Here is a 22,472-nt window from a genome sequence, read left to right as displayed (position 1 = left end):
ACTCTCAACAGTAGAGATTTTTTTCTATTGAACATACTATTTCTCTTCATTTATACATATTCTTTCATGTTCTTCAGTAAAATTTTATACTTTTCTTATGTAAGTCTTGCATATTTCTTGTTAAATTTATTCCCGTAGGCCTTACATAATTCTTGTTAAATTCTTCAGACTCTACAGTTTTTATGGTTATTGAAAATGGGATTTTTATAGCCAATGATTATTTTTTGATTCTTGGCCAAAAGAACAAATGCCATATATCCATCTAAAATGGGTGTCTTTTAACTTTACAACTCAAGTTATCATTGCCATTTCAATTTATATATAAGGGTGCCTTGGTATCCCTAATGTATTTGAAATCTATATATAGAAACATGCATGCTTTTACAGCTTAGTATACTCCTAATCCATTTAAACATTTAAAACATATTGTTTCATTTTAATTTCAGTCTTCAGTTTTTTAGGATTCATTTACTTCATCCTATAGAACCAGCATGATTTACCACTGAAGGCAAATAGCCTTAAAGATTCCTTATATTTCTTTAACCTTATTGAGTAAAATTTAGATTTAAAGTGATAGTCTCTGATTAATGTATCCCATTTTTACCTTTCACATTATGAACCTTATGAGGTTAAGAAAACTTTTTTGGGTGTAGTAAGTCATATTATCATCATGTGCTCCATCTAAACTCTAGTGGCCATTACTTGAGGTATCAATAGTTAGTTTAATTGCAGATAGTTGAAGAGGGCTATTTCATGTTGAGAACAGCTACAGCCAGAGAATAAAACAGTGTAACTGACACATTGTATGTGAGTATTGCCTCAAGTACCTGTTTCAGAATGAAGATTTGTCTAGATTTAATGCTCGATCCAATCATGACTTTTATCCAGGGACTTATCACTAAAAGATTGAGAACCATAAAAACTTTTCCATTACAGTAGTCTTAAATTCATAATTGATTTGGTCATTTCAAATACATTGACTTGTTAATCTCGTTTACTGGACAGTTTGAGTTATCATTTTGATCCCTTCTCCTAAGACTGGTTTGGTTGTCCATGAAGCTTGAGAATTCTAGAAAATATATCAATACATGTCACAAAAGTTTAGAGAAAATATGCCATATATATTTTAGGGGATTTAGTGACTTTTTTACTTGAGTTGTAACTTTTGTGTTGATTAAGTCGGATGTGCCTTTAAGAGAAAAGCCAAAAGCTCGGAATTTGTAGGAAAAGAGAATTTCTGTAAATTAGCCCAACGTTGTCAATAGAATATAGTATTGGCTATCACATGCATAGATACACACATGCACATGTACATGTATAAAACTGAGTATAAAATGGTTGTTGTTTTTTTCTCTGTTTAAGTAAGAGATTATCATCCTCAGGTTGAATTATGTAATATTGATAAACTTAAATTAGATACATAAGAGACAGATATAATGTGAAATAACAATGCCACATATATCAGCTTCAAAAGAATGTACATCCTTGAACGGGAAATTGTGCTTCCTGTAATTCAGTATAGGCAAACTAAACAAAGCTAGAATTCTATGCAATTTTGCATGAGTTTGCTGAATATACATTTTTACATGCAAAATGAAATGTCTATATTAGATGAATGTTTCATATTAAATTGTTGATACGTTGCACTTCAATGAATTCACATTTCTGATTGACATATCAAGAGAGGCTTGATATTTTGACAACGATGTCTAGGTTCTGTATGTTTTCATAAAACGCAAATACGGTCAGTCCGAAGTAGAATCCTGACTGCAGCACAATGAAAAGGAATTTGATTCTGAATGGTCTATAGACTTATTTCCTTTTCTAAAGGTAATTAGATACCTTTATAGATACACTGTAGAATATTTATATTTATATTTTTAAACTGGATTTTAATGAGACATACTTTTGATGGCTGTGTTCATCTCTATTCAGATAGTATTGACCAAAAAATTATTGATGTTTTAGAGCAGGAATAAATTAAATATGGCTGAGTGCCTTTTTTTATAAATAAATTTTTATTGGAACATACCCATTTGGTTACATATCATTCATATCTACTTTTGCACTATAAAGGCTGAGTTGAGTAGTTAGAACTAGACTATATGACCTGCCAAGTCCAAAATATTTGCTGTAGCGAAATTATAGAAAAAAGTTTTCTGACCTTTGTTTTAGGACAATAAGTATGGCATGAAATATAAATATTCTGTATATAAACCTACAGAAGACATAGCATATGAAATTTTATAGCAATACTTGGTTCCCTTGCTTATATATCTATTAGGGCTTTACTTAAATGAGAGATGGTTCAAATTAAGTGAAAATGTGATTTCTTAGAAACATACATTTTTGTTAAAGTTATGAAATGCATAAAAAGTAAAACATTTATAATTAAAATTGGAAGAGTTATAGAAAATAATGTGAGGCTCTGTGTCTCATATCTATTATTTTTAGATTTGCTCTTCAACTATCATAGCTTTTTTTTTTTAAGTGATGGTAACTTATGTTCAGCATGCTTTGTAGTAAATTATGAAGTTTGATGACCTACTAACAAATGAATGCTTTTGAAATGGTTAATGTTTTGATTAATAGAAGAATGAGAATCAAGAAAATATTTTCTATTCTTGGTCCTTAAAATTTTTGTACTACTGAAGAAATAATGCCATAACCCATTAGACTGTGCTTCATGAGGTCATGACCATGTCTCTTTTCTTAACTATTCCAGCTGAAGCCAGCTCTAGCTCTAAAAGGATCTGACTCATGAAAGTTACATAATAACTGAATTAAACTAATGATGGAATAATTTATAATTCCTTTTGTTAGTGTTTTTTGCTCCCGAGAAGTATTAGCAGAACAAAATTATAGTTTTATTCAAAAGTTTTTATACTACTTGTAGTCAACCTACAATTTTCATTCAGGGGTTTTTCAGTCGATTTTCAGAATTTGCTCTGTGAGTCCTCATAGAAGCCTTATCACAGCAGTCCTGCAGTTATGTACGGATCTGCAGATGGATAGAGGTGACAGTAGAATACACAGAACTTTTCAATGAATGCTCCCCATCTTGACAGTTCTTATTCCTTTCTGAAGTCTGTACACTGAAATTATGGCTAGGATTAAACACAAAACCAAAGAGGAGAGATAAACAGGAGCACCAGATTGTACATAGAATGAGGTGTGGTTGTTACGACTTAACAGCCAATGCACATGCCATACTGTTTCAAGTGTAAGATGAGTAGGAAAGTTAACAGTGAATTAATTTAGTCTACCATATAAATAAAGCTGAGGTTTAAATTCAATTCTTGTACATCTTTATTGATACTGAATATCTTTGAAATAGGTTGAAATGTATTTAAAGAACAGAATAAAACACAATCCTTTATTGCTTGATTAGAACTAAATACATTTGGTTGTTAATTCTTCAACTGGTAGAAATGCAGTTTTCTTTCTTAAAACTGATAAGGGCAAGTTTGCTTATGAGGATGTGCAGGGCATATGTTTTTTCTTCGATATTTTTATAAACACTAATAACTTTACATAGTGGTTGAAGATCTGGACCATGGCATATTGGCTCTTCTACTTATTAGCTGTGTAATGCGGTCCAGATTACTTAATTAAATCATCTCTTTTCTCATCCATTGAATAGGAATAATAATATCATCAGGCTCAAAAGATTATTCTAAAAAATTAAATGACTTACTATACATAGAAGGCTTAGTATAATTCTTTGCACATAATAAAGCTCAATAAATAATACCTATTAACAACATTATATACACACACAGAAATTTAATTTTGTATGATGCCACAAGACCTCTGAGACATTCATGACTTCAGTTTTTGCAGAATGGATGCCAGATCAAAGGTAATAAGATCCTGAAGAGCACATGACCACGTAGGGGTCAAAGAAGCTGTGTGTTAGAATGTGTGATAGGAAGGACTCCGACGGCGCTAGGCTAGGATTCCGGAGAGCTCAATTCTAAATCTTGATTCGTCTACCCCACTAGTATGTGATCTCAGGTAATTTTTTTTTTCTGGACAATAGTTCTGAGTTTGTGGAAGGGGGAAGGATTGGGTTAAAATATCCTTTTCATTTCTGAAATTCTGAAGATCTTTGAGTCTTAAAAAAAAAAAGAAGCAGATATTTTTATTTTGAAATTGTTAAATTTGAAACAAACTTGGAAAGAAAGAGGGAAAAAAGACAGCATTGCTTATTAGGCCAGAAAAAGAGCTGACAAACAGTAGTTGTGTTGTTTATCCAAAAGCGTTCTTCTTTCCAACTGAATATTTTGCAATTGTTTTGCAGAATAAGCACTTTGCTAATTCTGTAGAGCTTTTGGGGCATCGTCCTCCCAAGGTGTCTGTCTGCAGGAATAGGCTGTGAAGTTAATAGATGCTAATATTTATATATGCTAATACCCGTTCATATTTCTGAGAAGAATTTTATTGAGAAGCTAAAATGCAAAAGAAAACACCACCTCTCTGGGTTCTTTACAGAAGTAGTTTTCTTTCTGACTCAGTTGTATCTAATCTTAAGCATATGACAGAACACGTTGGGGGCCGTTAAATGTACATGAGGCTAACAAGAGCTTTATTTTCAAAAGATGAAGGTCCAAGGTTCATATGTGGAAAATGATACGCTCCTTACTGGGAATAGCATTGGATTTCACTTCAGGAAATACAGATGTCCTACAATATGGCTTTATAGCCTCCGTTTGCCCTCTAGGATAGAGAAAAATAAAATAAGCTAAAACAGATTATTAACCCTAGAAAGGCAACTCAGTCTTCTCTGATGCATTTGGAAGTAATTGTCAAAGTTATTCTAAGAGTAAGAAAAATAGTAAAATAAAATACAAATGTTCAGAAGCACAGCCCTTCGTACTTTTAAAGTTTGATTTACCTGCTTTGCCAAAATAGAAATCTGTCTCTGACATCACAAGTTGCTCTTTTCTTAACCACCATAGTTTGGTTTAGATTTGGTCTTTCAATATGCATTATGACCAACCATTTTTTGAACTTTATTCTGTGCTACGCAAACTATTTCTTGGTTGAATATAAATCAAATAATGATCGTTCCAGTACTAACATTTTTACCACATTCGAAGATTGTAAAGATATTTAATATATTTAAGATATTTAATATAATTTATCTCATTTCAGAGTGTTTATATTCTTTCCGTCCCCCCATGCTTTCTCTCTCTTTTTCAAAAATAAAATCCAGCCATGTTAGGTGACTTATTAATGCTTGGACATATGGTCAACTAAATAGTAGACTTTGAACTAGAATCTTGATTTTTACAGGCTAAAATTCAGTGTTCTACTTACTAATTCAGGAAGCAGGCTAGTGGATGTGTAATCAAGGAAAAGATTTTTTAAGGTATTAAGAAAGAGTGATGGAGTTTTTGGTGACTGCGGATAAGGTACTTGGAACAGACACCAAATACATTCCTTTAAAGAATTGATAAACTCAGTAGTTAATCCAAAAGACACAGCTTGGATTTGCTAAGCATCACTTCATTTTGATGTCTTAGGTAATCTCAGGAAACCATTCAAACCAATGGTCCTCCAGCTTTTCTTTCCCCAGGAACTTTGTCTAGGTTTGAAGGATTGGCACATTTAATCAAGCGTCATAAATCATAGATGTTCCTAATAACAGCTAACAAAGTAGACCTCCTGCAGATAAATCCCCCAAATCAGTAAATATGATTTGTTATATCTGTTTTCTGAGGTGATGTGTTATAGCAGCTATTGATTATTTGGCAAGCTTTATTGATCGTTGCAGTCTAATGTAGTAAGCTGTGATGAGGAGTTCAGCCACACTCCTTTTTTATTCATTTCACAAAGGCGAATATGCTTTATCCATGATCCTAAAACCTATACCAAAATGACAGAGCCTCTCCCCTGGCATTAGCCAGAGTGCCAACTCTTATAGGATGCATGCATTCTTGTGAACTGATTTCAAAATGTGTGGTCTGGACACAGACAGACTACATTAACATCTCAGACACATGTGGACCTAGGCAAGTTACTTAATTTCTGAGCCTCTGTTTTCTCATCTGTACAATGAAGTAAATCTCTCCCTGGATTTGATTGAAGATTAAATATGATAATTTAATTTTTAAGGTCCTGTGTAGAGAAAGCATTCATTAAAATTCAGCTTTGATACATATGAATGTTGCTATCACGTTATTTCAAAAGAGACACTATTCTCAAAGTAGTTACGGAAAAAAGAGATGAAATAGTGGGCAGCTGGTAAGAGAATATTAAGAATTTGAAGAGGCTAAATAAGTAAAAGAATCCTTTCACTTTGTAACTACAGTTTCATGAGCATTTGTTCTTCGATAAATTAAAGCACTGGCTCCAACCTTTTTGACATTGAAGACCAGTGCTCCTATGAGAATCTAATGCCTGATGATCTGAGGTGGAGCTGAGGCAGTGATGCTAGTGCTGGGGAGCTGCTGTAAATACAGATGAAATTTCCCTCACTCACCTGCCACTCACCTCCTGCTGTGCAGCCTGGTTCCTAACAGGCCACAGACTGGTACTGGTCTGCCGCCCAGAGTTTGGGAACCCCTGAATATACAAATAAAAATTAGCAAAGCAAAAGGGCATCTTACATGTCACTAAGTCTGAATCCCTTTATTTTTTAATGAAAGTCCTGAATATCAGGTAAGCGTTCAAGGATATTGGAAATAGAAGATGGTAACACTCTGACATCCAGTTTTTATGACGTTTGTCCCTGCGTACAACTAGAGGAAGCACAGAAATGCTTTCTAATCATACAGCTTACATAATCTCATGGCCAGATGGGAAGCATGGTTATATATTTAGAAGTTGCTGTGAACTTTTCCCTCTTACCTTTAATGCCCTCATATTTCACTTGACGGTAAATTATCCTAAAAACAAGTAGCTATGGCCCATTTTATGCTCACTCTTAATGCAAAATCTAGTACCAACGTTGGCTAAAGAGGGAAAACCGACATTGGAAAAGAGAACTATAAAAAGAAAATATGGTCATTCCACCTAAAAAATCAAATGTTTTCCGTTCTACCATGACTTAGGTTTGCTTGTTGAAAAGAGTTCTTAGACTTTTTCTATCATGAAATTTGTAGATTTAAAAAACAAACTACAGAATGACCTGCAGATTTCATGTTTCTTCACCTTTGTTCACTTTAAATCATTTTTTGTCTTCTTAAATTTAGATATTGTTTATTTTAGTTTCCCATAAAAATATCACTGGGATTTTTCTGAATTTAGTCCTGTTGTTTTAATATGCATTTCCTTTAGTTTCCTGTATGTTTCATTTAATTAATGCCTTGATCTCTGAAGAAACATGGAACAAGATTCAGTGAACTTCTTTAATATGAAAATATTTCATTTTTATGTTGAAATTTGATGAAAACTAAAGTTTCAACATCAGGTTTCACTGACTTTTCCCTTTATCAGGGTAGATGATGACCTTTCGTGGTAGATGATTCTCAGAAGGGCATGTACCTCCATAAATCTTCCTGCATAAATTCATGGATATGTTTCTGGAGAATCTGATTCTCTTCAACAAGGGGCAAAGCCTTAGTGTAGGCCAAATATAATCAATGTATTTCCAAACAAAGTTTTGAATTGCACGATAATTGAAATGAGCATCTGGTGAGTGCACTCTGGGGTGCTTATGTGTGCATGGATCGATTCCTAGTCTCTCTTCAAAGCGTTATCAGTTCCTCTGTGGCTCATGGTCTCCAGAAGGGAACCTCTAACTTGCCTATTAATGTCTTTTTTAGTACGTGCTAAAGGGCAGAGCAGTTTTTAAAATAGTGACATCCAAACTTAACCTTTCTTTACAGACTCTGAGATGGTGGTCTGAACATGTTCATTGCTACCTCATAAATTCTGCCCCGAAGCTGCCTCCTGTTCTTTGTTAGCATAAAACTCAAAGATAGTTGTTCTTAGGTTGGTGCCTCAGAAACTGCCGCTACTGTTTTCCACAGAAATTTGTGTTCAAGAGTTAATAAATTTCACTTTAAACTAAAATATGCTATTTAAGTTTAGGTCAATCACTTATATTATTGGTATGAGTGAAGAATTCTGATTTAGTTTATAAGTTATAGTTTTTAATATGTCTTTTTTTTTTTTTTTACATTTGAAGATAATGGCATGTTTTAAAATGCCTTCTCAAAATACCCAGTGACTTTATCAGGATCTCTTTTTTTTCTTTATTACCTTGCATGAATCAGGACATCTCTCTGTTGTTCATATTTACAACAGTTTTTAGAAATCATTGGCTTCTGCATGATGCAGTGTTTATGAATGTTGTGCTCTCAATAATCAAGAATAATTTTACAACTACAGCCATGCCACCCTGAACAAACCTGAGCCCATCTGATCTCTGAAGCTAAGCAGGATCTGGCCTGGTTAGTACTTGGATGGGAGACCACCTAGGAAGACCAGGTGCTGTAGACAAAAAAAAATAAAATAAAAAAAAAATAAGGGATTGTAAGCTGACAAGGTCCTTGCATTCTGTGAGGTCAACCAATGGTTGCCTCACCTAAAAGAGTAAATAAATAAAAAAGAATAATTTTACAGAAACTGCTTTATGGAGGAGTCATAAATAGTGATAGATATATTTTCAGTTTTCACAATCGAATATACTTTTTACTATAAACTATTCCAAAAGTCGGGGAAACCTGGAGGATTTTAATTGACCATTAAAACATTAAGATTTAATTACAACTAGTTTTTCAGTTAAGTTATGGCAACAGGGGGTGGTAATGTTCACACCTGCAGATGTCTGTGTGATGCTCTCTTTTTGGACATGGATTAAAACTTGGTCTTTGTTTTCCTTATAACTTATTATTTAGGTCATTGGACTTCTAGGACAGGAACTGCTATTTTCAAAGGGATTCTTTTTATTCATTCTTTTTATTTTGTGTGAAATATTGAGACAATAATAAGCTTTTCCCATGTGGTACAGAAAGGTTGGCTAGAGTTGATTTCTTTACATTTACCACAATGTTCTCTCATGAACAGATGTTCAGTTTTGTCATCTACTTGTTTCAGTTGTACTTCCTTCCTTCTCACCAAAATTTAGGTGAGATATGTTCATTAGACTTGGCCCCTTAAATAGACCTTTGTGGCTTTAAGGCATGATTCTGTGATTTCTGATCACCCATTTTGGGCAGCCTGAGTATAGAGAGTGACACATTTGCTGAGTCGTTATAATTGCCACAATACCTAGACATATTATACTGGATATCTGCAGAGGGGGTCTATATTAATATCTCCTCCAAATTTTCTTCCAGACCACAATGAGGATGAGTAGCACAGACATAAAAATGTGCATGTGTAACCATATATTACCCCAACTGACTTCACTCGGAGTCACTGGGGAGAACACTAGTTATCCACCATGCTTATAAATCAAGATGGAAGTTAACCCTTCTAAATCTAACTCACATTCTTTTTGTAGTGACCTCACCCTTTGTCTGTTGCACAAATTTATTATCAGAGAGAAAATCAAATCTAAGTTGATCCCAGCCCTAAAGATCCAGTATTATATATCCTATCAGACTAGATATATCCTACCCATCTTTTATGTTGCCTTTGGCAGGTATGACCATATTACTTTTGCTAGAATAATGTGAGGTCTTTTCTCAGGGTCAGGAATCTAAGCCCAGGAGAGATGTAAGAGGGAGGCTTTTATTCCTCTCAAGGACACCGAAATAATAACCACATATACTTGATAATATTCATCTTATCCCAATTCAACCTCCATCACAGCTGTCTCTGTGAGAGGTTTATGCACAAACATCGAATTTATGTTTCATACAGTGTTCCTCGTCGTGCCAATTTATGTCCTTTTAATTCATATATTCATACCATAGGAACTGCCTGAATCAGAATTCAGACACATAGCAGAATAGGGCCTAGCAAAGTTTCTGAATAATTGACACTGCTTTGTAGACATGAAAAAGGTATGAGATGTTTACTGAGATGAGGTGAAATGCTCTCTTAAGTATGAATTGTTTCTAGAAACAAAAGTAGAGACATCTCAAGGAGTAGGAACTAATGGATGTGAGTGACAGTGTTTTTCAGTTCCTTGAGTCAACTTCATTTCTGTCATTGTCTTTGTCACCTGGGCTGTTGATAATAGTCGATTGTGCCTTTTTGTTTTGATTATTTGAACACTGATTGAGCAAACTAACATTTGGACAAGTAAATTTGCAATTTCTCAGTAAGAATATTTAGTGAAATGTGTTGGACAGTGGCACTTAACAAGATAAAACCCTTGTGTTGAAATCTTCCTCAAAGACAAGAATCAGGTCTTCCCATTGCAAACTCTGCATTACATATATCAGAAGTATGTGGTGTAGCAGAAATAACACTGCTCTTGGAGTTATAAAATAGCTGAGTTCCAGTTTGGTCCCTTACTAATAATGTATGCTTAGGGGCATTTCATTTTTTTTCTTATCTTTACCTTTTTCTTTCATAATCTGGACACAGAAGTGATTACCTTGGGTCACTGTGATGAAATCATAGGTGTCCTTTATAGAAACCATGGCACCTAGAGCGGTTAAGAGTTTAGAAGTCAGGCAGATGCTTGCCAACTGTGAAACCAAGGCCGATGCGATTCACATAGTTTTCTTGTCTGCAAAGCGGGGATAATAATAATATCTAACTTATGAGGTCATTATGAAGATTAAATGAAATAATCTATATAAAGCCCTTAGTACTTACACTCTATAAATATTAGGCTATATTAAATATTAATCTATATTATACTATAAAGATTAGCTAAATTCTTGAGCAATATATATTGCTAAGGAGTTAAGATTAGTCAACATTAATAAAATGTATTTAGTTTATTCAAGTCTTATTATATGCAGGTTGTGCTAGTATGTATTATTTTGCAGTTGAGGAAAGAGAGTGAGAGATAACGGACAATACACATGACCACTCCACTGGTAAATGCTAGGTTAAAAACGCAAAAGTCTTGCCAGCCACATTCCAAAGTCGGTGCTCATTTTCTAAAGCAGAATCCTCTTGACAAACCTCCATGCAGTAGCAGGCAGAAAAGCTACCAAGGAATTGGGCCAACGTTCGCATGCCCCGTTCGTCATACTACCGACTTCCTCACACACCTTCCTACTTCGTTGTGCTCCTTGTTCCTTTTTTTTTCTACCTAAGTTACCATGTGTGTTTTTGATACCTGTTGATTATTCCATCAACTGACACTGAACATGTTTTCTTCCCTGTAAAATGAATATGTTTTTGGTTTCTCATGAGGCTACTTGAGAATTATGTTTTTAGCATATTGGAAATAATCTTAAAGAGTTCCAGCCACAGAGTAGAAATTCATGGGGTTTTTTTTGTTACTAACAGAAGAAAAGCAAATTCCTTTATCAGCTCTTCTGCATGTGCTTCTAACCTTTAGTTCTAAGAAGCTTAGTTAATACATTTGCATGGTAATTAAAAGTCAGTAACGTTTAAAGGAACTTAAATCTAGTGTGGAATTAATGGGATACGTGAAGCATACCAGAACTTAAATATTTTGTTTAGCTAATTAAAGTGTTTAGGAAATAATAAAAACAGAAAATCTCTAGTAAAATCGAGTTTCTCACAGCTATACTTGTACATAATATACTCATTCATTTTCCAAATTAAAAAGATCTGTTTTGCAAATTGTCTCCTGGGTAAATGAAACATATTTTCCAATAATAGACCCATATTGCTGAAAATAAATTTCTTTTGTTTTTTTTGTTTGTTTGTTTTTTTCATTTTAATTTTCTTGCCATTAACATTTAGTCAAATGTTAAATACAGGTTAAGAAAAATCTGGAAGATCTAATGTGGAAAAGATTAAAGGGATATTATTAATTAAAAAAAATGAAATCACTCAAAGAAGGAGTTGACTTTAGAGACTGAGATTATTTTGCCTAACGTGGTTCTTTTTTAAATCTAACCTATATTTCAAGTGAACTCAGCAATTGAAATGAAGTGATCTAAATGGATAGAGTAACATCGCATATGACAGCATCGACAAATATAGATCAATATTGTGATTGTTAATTTTATGTGTAAATTTGATCCTAATTCAGGTATTCCTTACTGAGCACTTGATCTGATAAGGCCTTGTGTTAACATTTTCTTATTTAAAGGTCATTAACAGATCTGAGAGTAAGATATGTTTAATGTCAAAAAAAAAAAAACAGCCTAGAGATTAGAAAGAGTAAGCAATCTCTTAAACTCACACATGTCATAAACGAAGGAGACTAGTTTGACTTAAAATTCAAGGTAAGGTTTGAGATGATGAGTATGGAGTGGCAGGTGGGCATTAATTTTGACCAAAGAATCTAGGAGTCCCCAGAGCACTACAGAATTTTTGAAAAGGCCATAATTTTACTACATAATTCTGCATAATTCTACTGTGACTATGGATCCACTGTACATAAGTTTTCTAATTAGTACATATCATTTTGCATGCACACTGAGACCATTTTCAGGTAGTCTACCTTATAAGAATGACTCTATTAAATATATATTATATATACTTTAATGATAGAAAGCAAGAGAATTTACTTTCTCATTTTTGTTTTCATTTATTCATTTATTCAGCAGATACTCATTAAACATTGGCTCTAGGACAGACACTCTTCTACATATTTCATACATAGGAGATAAGATGAACTGGACAGACCAGATCTTTATCTTATGGTGCCTCTTCTAGTACAGGAGACAAATGATAAAGAAATCAACATACAGATAAGAATACTATCCATTACTCTGTAGGAAATAAACAAGTAGATGATGAAAGAGTGAAGTAAGAATTGGAGGGACTGTTTTAGAACAAGGGGTTGGCTTTCCAAGAGGTTGCATTTAAGCTCACAGTGAAGGATGAGAGGAAGCCACCTTTGGGAAGGAAGAGTTGAGGGAATAGTATTCAAAACTCTGGTTAGATAATGAGCAAACACATCTGCAGCTGTTTAAGGAAAAATGTCAGGTGAGGAGCACATCACTATGTTCTCTGAAGCTGTAATTGTGAAGTTCTGGAATAAAATCACACTTGGCTAATATTTTTGACATGAAAAGAGTACATGAAAAACTATTTGCTTTCTTACTTCAAATGAAATGTAGCCTAAAATGTCTGACATTGGAAATGAAATTGATTGAAAAAGCAATCCTATGATGAGGATGCCAAAGTTTAGTACAGCAGTCCCTCTTTACCCATAGTACGTTTCAAGACCCCCAGTGGGTGCCCGAGACCGTGCATAGTACAGAACTCTATACTGTGTTTTCTCCTATACGTAGTTATACTTTTTAGCTTCTCTTTCGCATATCCAAATTGCCAGCATCACTACTGTTGTACTTTGCTACCATTATTAAGTAAAATAAGGATTATTTGGACACAAGCACTAGAATACCTCCACAGTCAATTTGATAACCTAAACAGCTACTGATAATGGTCAGGGAGTGTATCCTATGCCAATACGCTGGACAAAGGGATGATCCAGGTCACAGACAGGATGAAGGGCGACGGCATGAGATTTCATCCCACTTCTCAGAATAGCACACAATTTAAATCTTATTGTTTATTTCTGGAATTTTTCAAACTCCTGTTGACCACTGGTGAGTGAAATTGTGAAAAGCTGTTTCAGTCAGCTCTAGCTTTATTGTAGTTAGCATTTCAGTGTGTGTGGTTTTTTTGGTTGTAATTTCTTTCTATTGGTGGTCAGTTTGGGTTGAGATTTATGGATATGTGTTACAGATGAGAGTAGTAGAGATTTACCTAAACTCTATTATGTTACTATAAAATCCTGTTTGAAATTTTATTTGTTTGGTTTGGTGATGTTCATCATCAATTTTTTAAAATAAGGAATGTGTAATAAACATGCTAAAAATAGTACTTAGGTATAGCTTTTATTCTAAACATTATTTGGATTCATTGGCTCTTTTGCTTTTATTTTGATTCTTTTGCTTTTATTTTCAATTTAAATGCTGAGTAAGTTTTGTTTTGTCTTGTTTTAATTAGTAACTTAGTAAGAATAGCTTATGTGACATATAACTGGATGGTGGAAAATTATAAATTTTTAAAATTTGTATATTCCATATTTTTTAAGTTTTTCCCAAAAGACTCTATTCTCCAGCCTGAAAAGGATGTTCTTTTGGGTATAAAATAAAATAGTCTTATTCAGCTTATATTAGAAAGCAGCAAGATTTTCTAGGTGTGTGGATTTGTCTTTTTAACTTCCCTATCTCTTCCTCTTTGGTTCTGATGTAGAACAGCACAGTCACCTCTGCCATCGGACTAAATCTGTTCACCAGCCACACACCTCTAGTGATGCATGTAGTACCTACATGAGGTTGCTGCTATCTCAATTATTGTACACAAGCCCTTTTGTTTTACTATGAAAGTAACCATGGTGTGGTAAAATATCTGTATGAGCAACTCACTGTCTGAATACTGATGGCATCCTAATTGCTGCCATAATCCGCTTATCATTATCTTGACTATTGTGGTATAGAAAGATATAGTTCTGAACCTCTAACAATTATGGATATACCCTTAAAAGACCAAAAATGTGTGTTAGAAGATGCAGACACTCAGGGGTATTCAAATCATTGAAAAATTAAATTTTTTTCCTCCTTGCCTCCTTTCTATAATGATTTTTTTTTTTTTTTGGTCTCTCTGTGAATGAAGTCTACATGCCAGACACAACGTTAGGTTATTCGGATACACTAGTAGATACTCAAGTAAAAGAACCCAGCCATTATTCTCAAGGCTGTAAATACTGGGTAATAAAATAAAATTTTGTAAAGAGTTTAGTGAGAGGACTTCATTTTTTTTTTTTGTTTACGTTATAAAAGAATTTTCTGAGACAGTAAAAAGTAAGCTGAGTCTTAAAGAGTAATAAATTTCTTTTATAGAAAAATGCTGGTTACAATTGAAGAGGGGATTAAAGGGGGTGAAACTAGCAGCGGGGAGGCCTTTAGGAAGTAACATGAGTGGCTAGGCAGAGAAGTGGATGGCCTGCCTTACCACAGTGACAGTGGAGTATGGAGGAGGGGTCCTAGTCATCCAGTAGAGCTAAGCTGATTGTGTGAGGCCAGCGTTTGCTCTGATTACTCAGTTTGCAGACCATTCTGGGTGTGATATCTTGTATAACAGTGGATATGACTCATGGAAGGTGGTGATGTGAAAAGGAGATTAAGTAATATTCAGGAGACCGAGTCAGAAGGGTAGACTTGTAAACAAATGATGCAATACAGTGCTATGAATGCAGTAATCGACATGGATATACGTAAGACAGAGCTAATTCCAAGGAAAGGGTGATTAACTCTGAGAATGTCAGAGAAGACTTTTCAGAGAATGCAATGCTTGAGCTGGTTTTCCTCATGCAAAATAATAATAATAATAATAATGGGATGAAGACTTTTCAGATAAAAGCAATAGCACGTGCCCAGTTTGCAGAGTAATAAAATGGAGTATGATATTTAGGACCGTATACATCAATTGATCTTGCTAATACTGTACAAAATGAGAAGGCATGGTACAGATATTATGGAAATCTGTTTTATCTTGCAAGACGTTGGGATGGATGAAAATCATTGAAGTTTACTTAGCTAATCATATTTAACATATACTTTGTAGCTGACATTAAATTGGATGTTAGGGTACTTTAATCAAAGAGTGAATTGTCCATGCCATGTTTTACATCTGTTATTTTGAGACTAATGCAAAGTGAATGGAATAAGAGAGACCTAGCACTCCATTTATGTAGTGTTGCCTCATTTATTTATATAGCTATTCGTAATGGAGTTAAATATTGCTGGTTTTAAGGAGCCGCAAACCTTCTTCGAAGACAGAATAGCCTAGAGGAAATTACGTTGTTCTGGCAAATTAATTTTACCTCACTTACACAATGGTGATTTACAGATTCACGTGCCTTATTTTTGTAATGTTAGCAGGAACTTGATGATTCTGGGGTCATGTACAAAGATGACCGTCAATATGATGCATGAAACCAATTAAGAATAGAAAGGGAAAATAATTTGGCCTACATTATGCCAATTTGATGTCAGTGAAAATATTATGTACTTATTCTTTTATCTACTAACTATTCCTTTCAGGTCTCTGTGTAATTGCTTCTTCCTCATGAAAACCGTAGATTCAGTCTTACTTTCTCTTTAGAAACCTGGAGAATTTATTTTTCTTATCATAATTGTAATTAAAAATTATTTAAGTTTCTTTTAATGTTGTCTGCTTGTTAAAATGACAACTTGAATAGGAGAGACGTCATCTTCAGAGACAAGGAGTATGGTATTCTGTTTGACTCTATAGCCTTATGGTCAAGTGTTCTGCATTTTGGGTCAGAGAAATTGACCCAGAAGTTCAAATCCCAGCCACCACCTATCAAGCCTCATCTATAGAATGGGGAGAACTTTGTTACCCCTGTAAATGTTGTCTTGATTTATCACCTGTCTCTGCATCTAGAGTGCAGGCTTTATGAGAATAGGGAAGTAGACACATAGTTATTATGTATCCAGTGCCTAAAGCATTGCTCAGCACACTACAGGTTCTTCAATACATATGGGATAAATGAATTAATAGGCAATATATGTAGCTGCATAGGGTTTTGTCAGGGTTAAATAAGTTTATATCTATACAGCTCTTAGCATAGTGCCTATGACAGAACAGGCATTTAGTAACAGAAAAAAGTCCATTTTATTTAATAGCTAGTATTAAAGTACTTTTTATCTTAAAACAGTAATTGAACATTTTTGTTCAAATCTTTTCGTGTGAATACATTCGCATTTCTTTTGGAAATACTGAGTGAGGTTAGTCAGTCTTGGTGTAGATATGTGTTTAACTTTGTAAGAAACTGCCCAACTATTCTCCAAAGTGGTCATTTCATTTTACACTCCCACCAGCAGTGTATGAAATTTTGGTTTGCTCTACATTCTTGCCAACCGTTGGTGGTGTTCTTTATAAATTTAGCCATTCTACTGGGGGTGTAGTGGTATCTCATTGTGGTTTTAATTTGCATTTTCTCTGCTGACTAATGCTGTTGAGCAATTTTTCATATGCTTATTGACCGGTTGGCATTTATTCTTTAGTAAAGTGTCTGTTTTAGTCTTTTGTTCATTTTTAATTGGGTTGTTTGTCATTTTATTTTTGAGCTGTAGCAGTTATGTATACATTCTGGGCACAGTTTCTTAAAATATATACATATGTATGTATGTATGTATGTATATTTTTTCTCCTTGTCTGTGGCTTGCCTATTCATTTTCATAACAACTTTTATTTTCCCCTTCAGTAGTTTTATTTCAGAATTTTAGATTTACAAAGGAGTTGGGTAGTACAGAGTTCCCAAATAGCCTTCACCTTGCTTCCTCTATTGTTAGCATCTCTCATATTTTCAAAACTAAGAAATTAACACTGGTACAATAGTATTACATAACCTGCAGATTTTATTCAGATTTCCCCAGTTTTTCCTCTAATGTCCTTTTTCTGGTCCAGAATCCAATCCAGGATGCAACATTACATTTAATTTTCATGTCTCCTTAGTCTCCTCTAATCAGTAACAGGTTCCTGAGCTTCCCTTGTCTTTCATGACCTTGAAAATTTTGAAGACTCTGGTCATTTATTTTTTAGCATAACAACTTTTTGATGAGCAGAAGTTGTAAATTTTTTATGGAGTTTGATTTATCGGTGTTTTCTTACCCAATTAATGCTCTCTGTGTCTTGTTCAAAAATCTTTGACTATCCAGAGATTACAAAGATATTCTGTGTTTTCTTTAGGGAGCTTTATACTTGCTGCTTTTATGTTTAGGTCTGTGATCCAACTTGAATTAAATTTTTTCTATGGATCAAAGTAAGGAATCAAGGGTCTTTTGTCTTATGGACAACTAGCTGTCCAACGTTATTTGTTTAAACAATTGACACTTTTCCACTGTATTGCTTTGGCGCCTTTGTCAAAAATTTAAATATTTAAGTATGGCCTTATTTGCTGGATTCTAGTCTGTTCCATTGCTCTTTATGTCTCTTATGACGATATCATATTGATCACTGTAGTTTTAGATCACAGGTTGATACATCTTTTCTTAAATGGGAAAATAGTAAATATTTTAAGTTTGCAGGCCATAAAGTCTCTCTTAAAATTACTAATCTCTGTTGTAGAATGAAGGCTACCATAGATAATATATGAGTAAATGACTGTGGCTATGTTACACTCAAACTTTATTTACAGAACAAGCAGTCAGACCGTGAGTAATCTAATGTAAGTCTTCCAAATTGATTATTCTTTTTCTTAATTGCTTTAGTTATTCTAGGTCCTTTGCAGATTTATATATATATTGTGGAATAATCCTGTCACTTTCTGAAAAAAAAAAAACCTGCTGGAGGACTTATTTGATTGCATTGAATTTATAGATCAATTTAGAAAATATTGACACCTTAACAATATTATGTCTTCCAATCCATGCACATGATATATTTATTCATTTATTTAGGTTTTCTCTAATTTGTGTTGAGTTATTGCATATGGTTTGTTAAAATGTTCCCTAAGTATTTTGTGTTTTTACTGTTTTTATAAATGATATTACTTAATTTATTTTCCAATTGTACCATTATTAACCTTGGATTCTCTGAGCTTCCTTAAATACCATTATCAATCTTAGTACTTTTGTTTGTGGGTTCTTGAGGATTTTATATCTTCATAATCATGTCATCAATGACTAAAAAAAGTTATATGCCTTTTTTCCTAATTTTTATGATTTTATTTACCTAACTTAGTTATTATAGTGGCTTCAATTTCCAAGAAAATATTGGATAGAATAGAAGTGATGATAGCAGTACTCTGGCTTTATTTCTAAACTTAGGAAATAAGTTTCTGAATATTAAGTATGATATCTGTAAATTTTTCAGAAGTATCTTTTACTGGAAAAAATTTCCATTCCATTTCTAATTGTTGGTTTTTTTTTTAAGTTGCAATGAGTATTGAATTTTACAACATTCTTTTTCTGAATCTATTGATATGATCATATTAATTTTTATTCTGTTAATGAGTGGGAGAAATAGATGGATTGATTTTAAAATATTAAATCATGTTGGCATGCCCAGAAAAAACCTACATTTGATTATGCTATATTACCTTTTTAACATATTACTAGATTTTATTTGCTAATGTTTTGTTAAAGATTTTTGTGTCTTATGTCCATGTGGAGAATAGGCATATAATTTTCTCATAATACCCTTTTCTGGTGTTGGTATCAGCGTTATACTGGCTTTAAGCTAAGATTCAGGAATATTGACTCATCATCCATGTTTTGAAGTTGTTTATATAAAATTAATAGTTCTTTTTTTAAATTTGATTGAACTCACTAGTGAAGTCATCTAGGGTATAGGGCTTCTTTATATGTAAAAATTCTTATTATAAATTGTTTTTATTTTATAGTTTTTTGGAAATTTATATTTAATCGTATCACTATTTTATGAGTTGTCTTTGTAAGTTAATTTCTCCCCCTTCATCTGATTTGGAAAATGTATGATCATAAAGTTATTCATAATATTTTCTTATTTTCCTTTTAATGGTGTGAGGCTTTGTAGTGATAGTACCTTCTGCATTCCAGATATTGGTAGTTTGTATTCTCTTTGTCTCTCTTTTTCTTTCCTTCCTCCTCTCTTTCATCATTGTTCCTAAGTTTATCAATTTCATTGATAGTTTCAAATATGGGCTTTTGTTCTAATTAATTTTTAACTTTTCTTTTTATGGTTCGCTTTTATTATTTTCTTCTTTACACTTTCTGTTTGATTTGCACTTTTTATAATTCCTTAAGGTAAATCTTAGATCATTAAATTTAAACCTATTTTTTTTCAAATATAGACATAAAAAGCTATGAATTTCTCTATAAATACTGTTTTGGCTACATCCCACAAATTTTGAAATGGCCTCTTTTTTATCATTCAATTAAAAATATTTTAATAACCTTTGTGATTGCTTATGTAGTCTGTGAGTATTTAAAAATATTTTGCTTAATTTCTAAGTATTGTATGGTTTCCTTGACATATGGTTTATCTTAGTGTTTCATGTGCACTAGAAAATTGTGTGTGTTTTTTTCTGGGTATAGTGTTCTATAAATATTAACTAGGTTATTTGGTTTTGGTTTATGGGGTCATTCACATCTTCAGTGTTCTTGATTTTTTTGGTCCATTTTATTGATTACCAAATTTCCAACCATAGTTATGTATTTAGCCTGTTTCTCCCTTTAGATGTGTCATTGTTTGTTTCATGTATTTCAAAGCTCAGCAATTAGTTGCATATACATTTCATGTGTCTTTTTGATGAATTGATGTTTTTATCAGTGTGACATTTCCTCTTTGTTCAGTCAGATTCTTTATCCAGAAGTCTAATTTGTCACTTTTAAATGTAGTCACTCCATGGTTTTTGTTGGTTGGTTGTTTTTTGAGACCAAAGTAGACTGACTCCTAAGGAATGGCCTCTTTGAGTCTCAACTGAATGACTACTTCCTCTGAAACCTCTGTTCTCTGGCTTGTTGGAAGTTCATTGTTTCAAAAACAAATTAATTTATTCACCCTATTTTATATTCTTATTTACATCATGTTTTTTTCATCAATATAATGAAGTTACAGTTAGGTTTTCATAACATAATGGAAATATGAGTAATTTTTAAGTTATATGCAATATTTTACATGATATAATTATACAACCATATGTATATACTTATATATATGAATGAAATTATATAAAATATAAATATGAAAATTTTAAAATAGTTATAATTATTTAAAATATATAAAACAATTTATTTTATATATTATAATTTTCTATGTTATGTATGCATTTTATATGTATATATAAAATTATTTTAACAAGAAATAGTATTTCAATGTTAAGATATTGTATAGTTTTTAGTTATTTAACATATCACTCCAGCTTTCTTTTAGTTGTAGAGAGAAGAAATGAATACCTAGATTTAAATACAGATACGTGCACGAAAAAATCAAAATAAAATGTCAATGTCAAATAAGTTTTACTAGATTATTCTTGGAAAATAGGTATCTGTGTAATACTGAATAAGTGTAGCACTAACATTGAAAAAATAAAAGCATAATTAAGTCACTGTCTTCTAAGTCGCAAAAAAGGAAAAATAGCATAGTTTAACATTTCAAAAATAAAGCACTCTCAAAAGGCTATTGCAGTTTAAAATGGATAATGGAAAATTGCAACTGCCTGTTTAAAGATCTGTGGTTGAAAGGTAATTAATTCCACCTTGCTAAAGGCAAATTATTTTCTCATCCTTTGAATACCAACTCAGAGCACTTTTTTATTATTATTATTTTTATTTACAACAAAGACTTAGCACAAAGAAGATTTTTAAGTTCAGGCTTTTTTTGAAAGGTAAATCTCATACACGTGCATAGATTTTTGTATTTTCTTGACTTCAAGGTAGTTTTATAATTTGACCAATGAGTTTTTAATTATTTTTTAAAGGATGACTTATTTAAGATCTTTTAAGGGGTTGCACTAAGTGCTGAAAATTTATTATTTAAAACATTCTATGTACTAGATGATACGTGCCCATTTTAAAATAAGTATATCAGGAAAAAACTAAAAATAATAGTTTGAGTTTAAAAAATCTGAGGAAATTTTATGATCTTGCTTGATATGTTTGGAAATATCTTTTAATGACACAAAACCTGAAGTCAGAATCACTGATCGATAGTCTCCCTTAAGTTAAATGAATTTTTACTTTCACAATACAAACAATATTGTACATCTGGGTCTGTAATTATCACCAGGTTAAGGGAAACCCATGCTAGTAGTTCCATATCATTTGAAAAGGGATTGTAAAGTAAGAGAAGAGAAGGGAAAACAAATCAACATCAGCAACAAAAACAAGCAAACAAAAAAGTTTTTTTTACCAACTCCGTATTAACTATTACCCCAAATAATAGTCCCTTGATGTATATTTATTAATTAATCCCCACGACAGTCATGTGATATTCATTTTATAAATAGAGCCCCATTTATCAGATCCTTAAGCCCATGTTCTTTCGTTACTCCATGTTGAGGTCAAGATCATTCCTGCACTGCAGCCCCATTTTATATGAAAGTACACACACACACACACACACAAGAAACAAACAAACAAAAAAACCCAGAAAGATAGAGGCACTTAATTTACTTAATTGAGAACACACAGCAAGGAACTAGTAGCTTGGATATTCAGTTCCACATTCTCTCCGTGTTTTCATCTATATAGTAGGTTCAGCAATGTCATCCTCAGAATAATAACACTCATCTTAGGAAAGAAACTTTGAAAGAACCTACATGTTAAAATTTTTTAAATCTGCAATTCTGCACTCACAAAACCCTAGGGACTTTCCACCACTTGCCTTGTTTTATTGTTTTGAATGACTTTTTTCATCACTTGCCTAGCCAGTAGGCTTAGGATTTGAACCAT

General features: G+C 32.9%; 1 protein-coding gene and 1 pseudogene across 2 annotated transcripts in view; both read left to right on the top strand.

Annotated features, from left to right (window-relative positions):
* The window catches only part of GABRB2 (gamma-aminobutyric acid type A receptor subunit beta2), a 208,477-nt gene that overhangs the window by 15,829 nt on the left and 170,176 nt on the right, over positions 1 to 22,472 (top strand). The gene's annotated exons all lie outside the window — the stretch shown is intronic.
* LOC120617261 (uncharacterized) lies at positions 8,333 to 8,451 on the top strand (annotated as a pseudogene).

Source organism: Pteropus medius, unplaced genomic scaffold (assembly GCF_902729225.1).
Source record: "Pteropus medius unplaced genomic scaffold, Ma_sr-lr_union100, whole genome shotgun sequence".
Taxonomy (NCBI): Eukaryota; Metazoa; Chordata; class Mammalia; order Chiroptera; family Pteropodidae; genus Pteropus; species Pteropus medius.
This window is presented reverse-complemented; position numbering and strand designations above follow the sequence as displayed.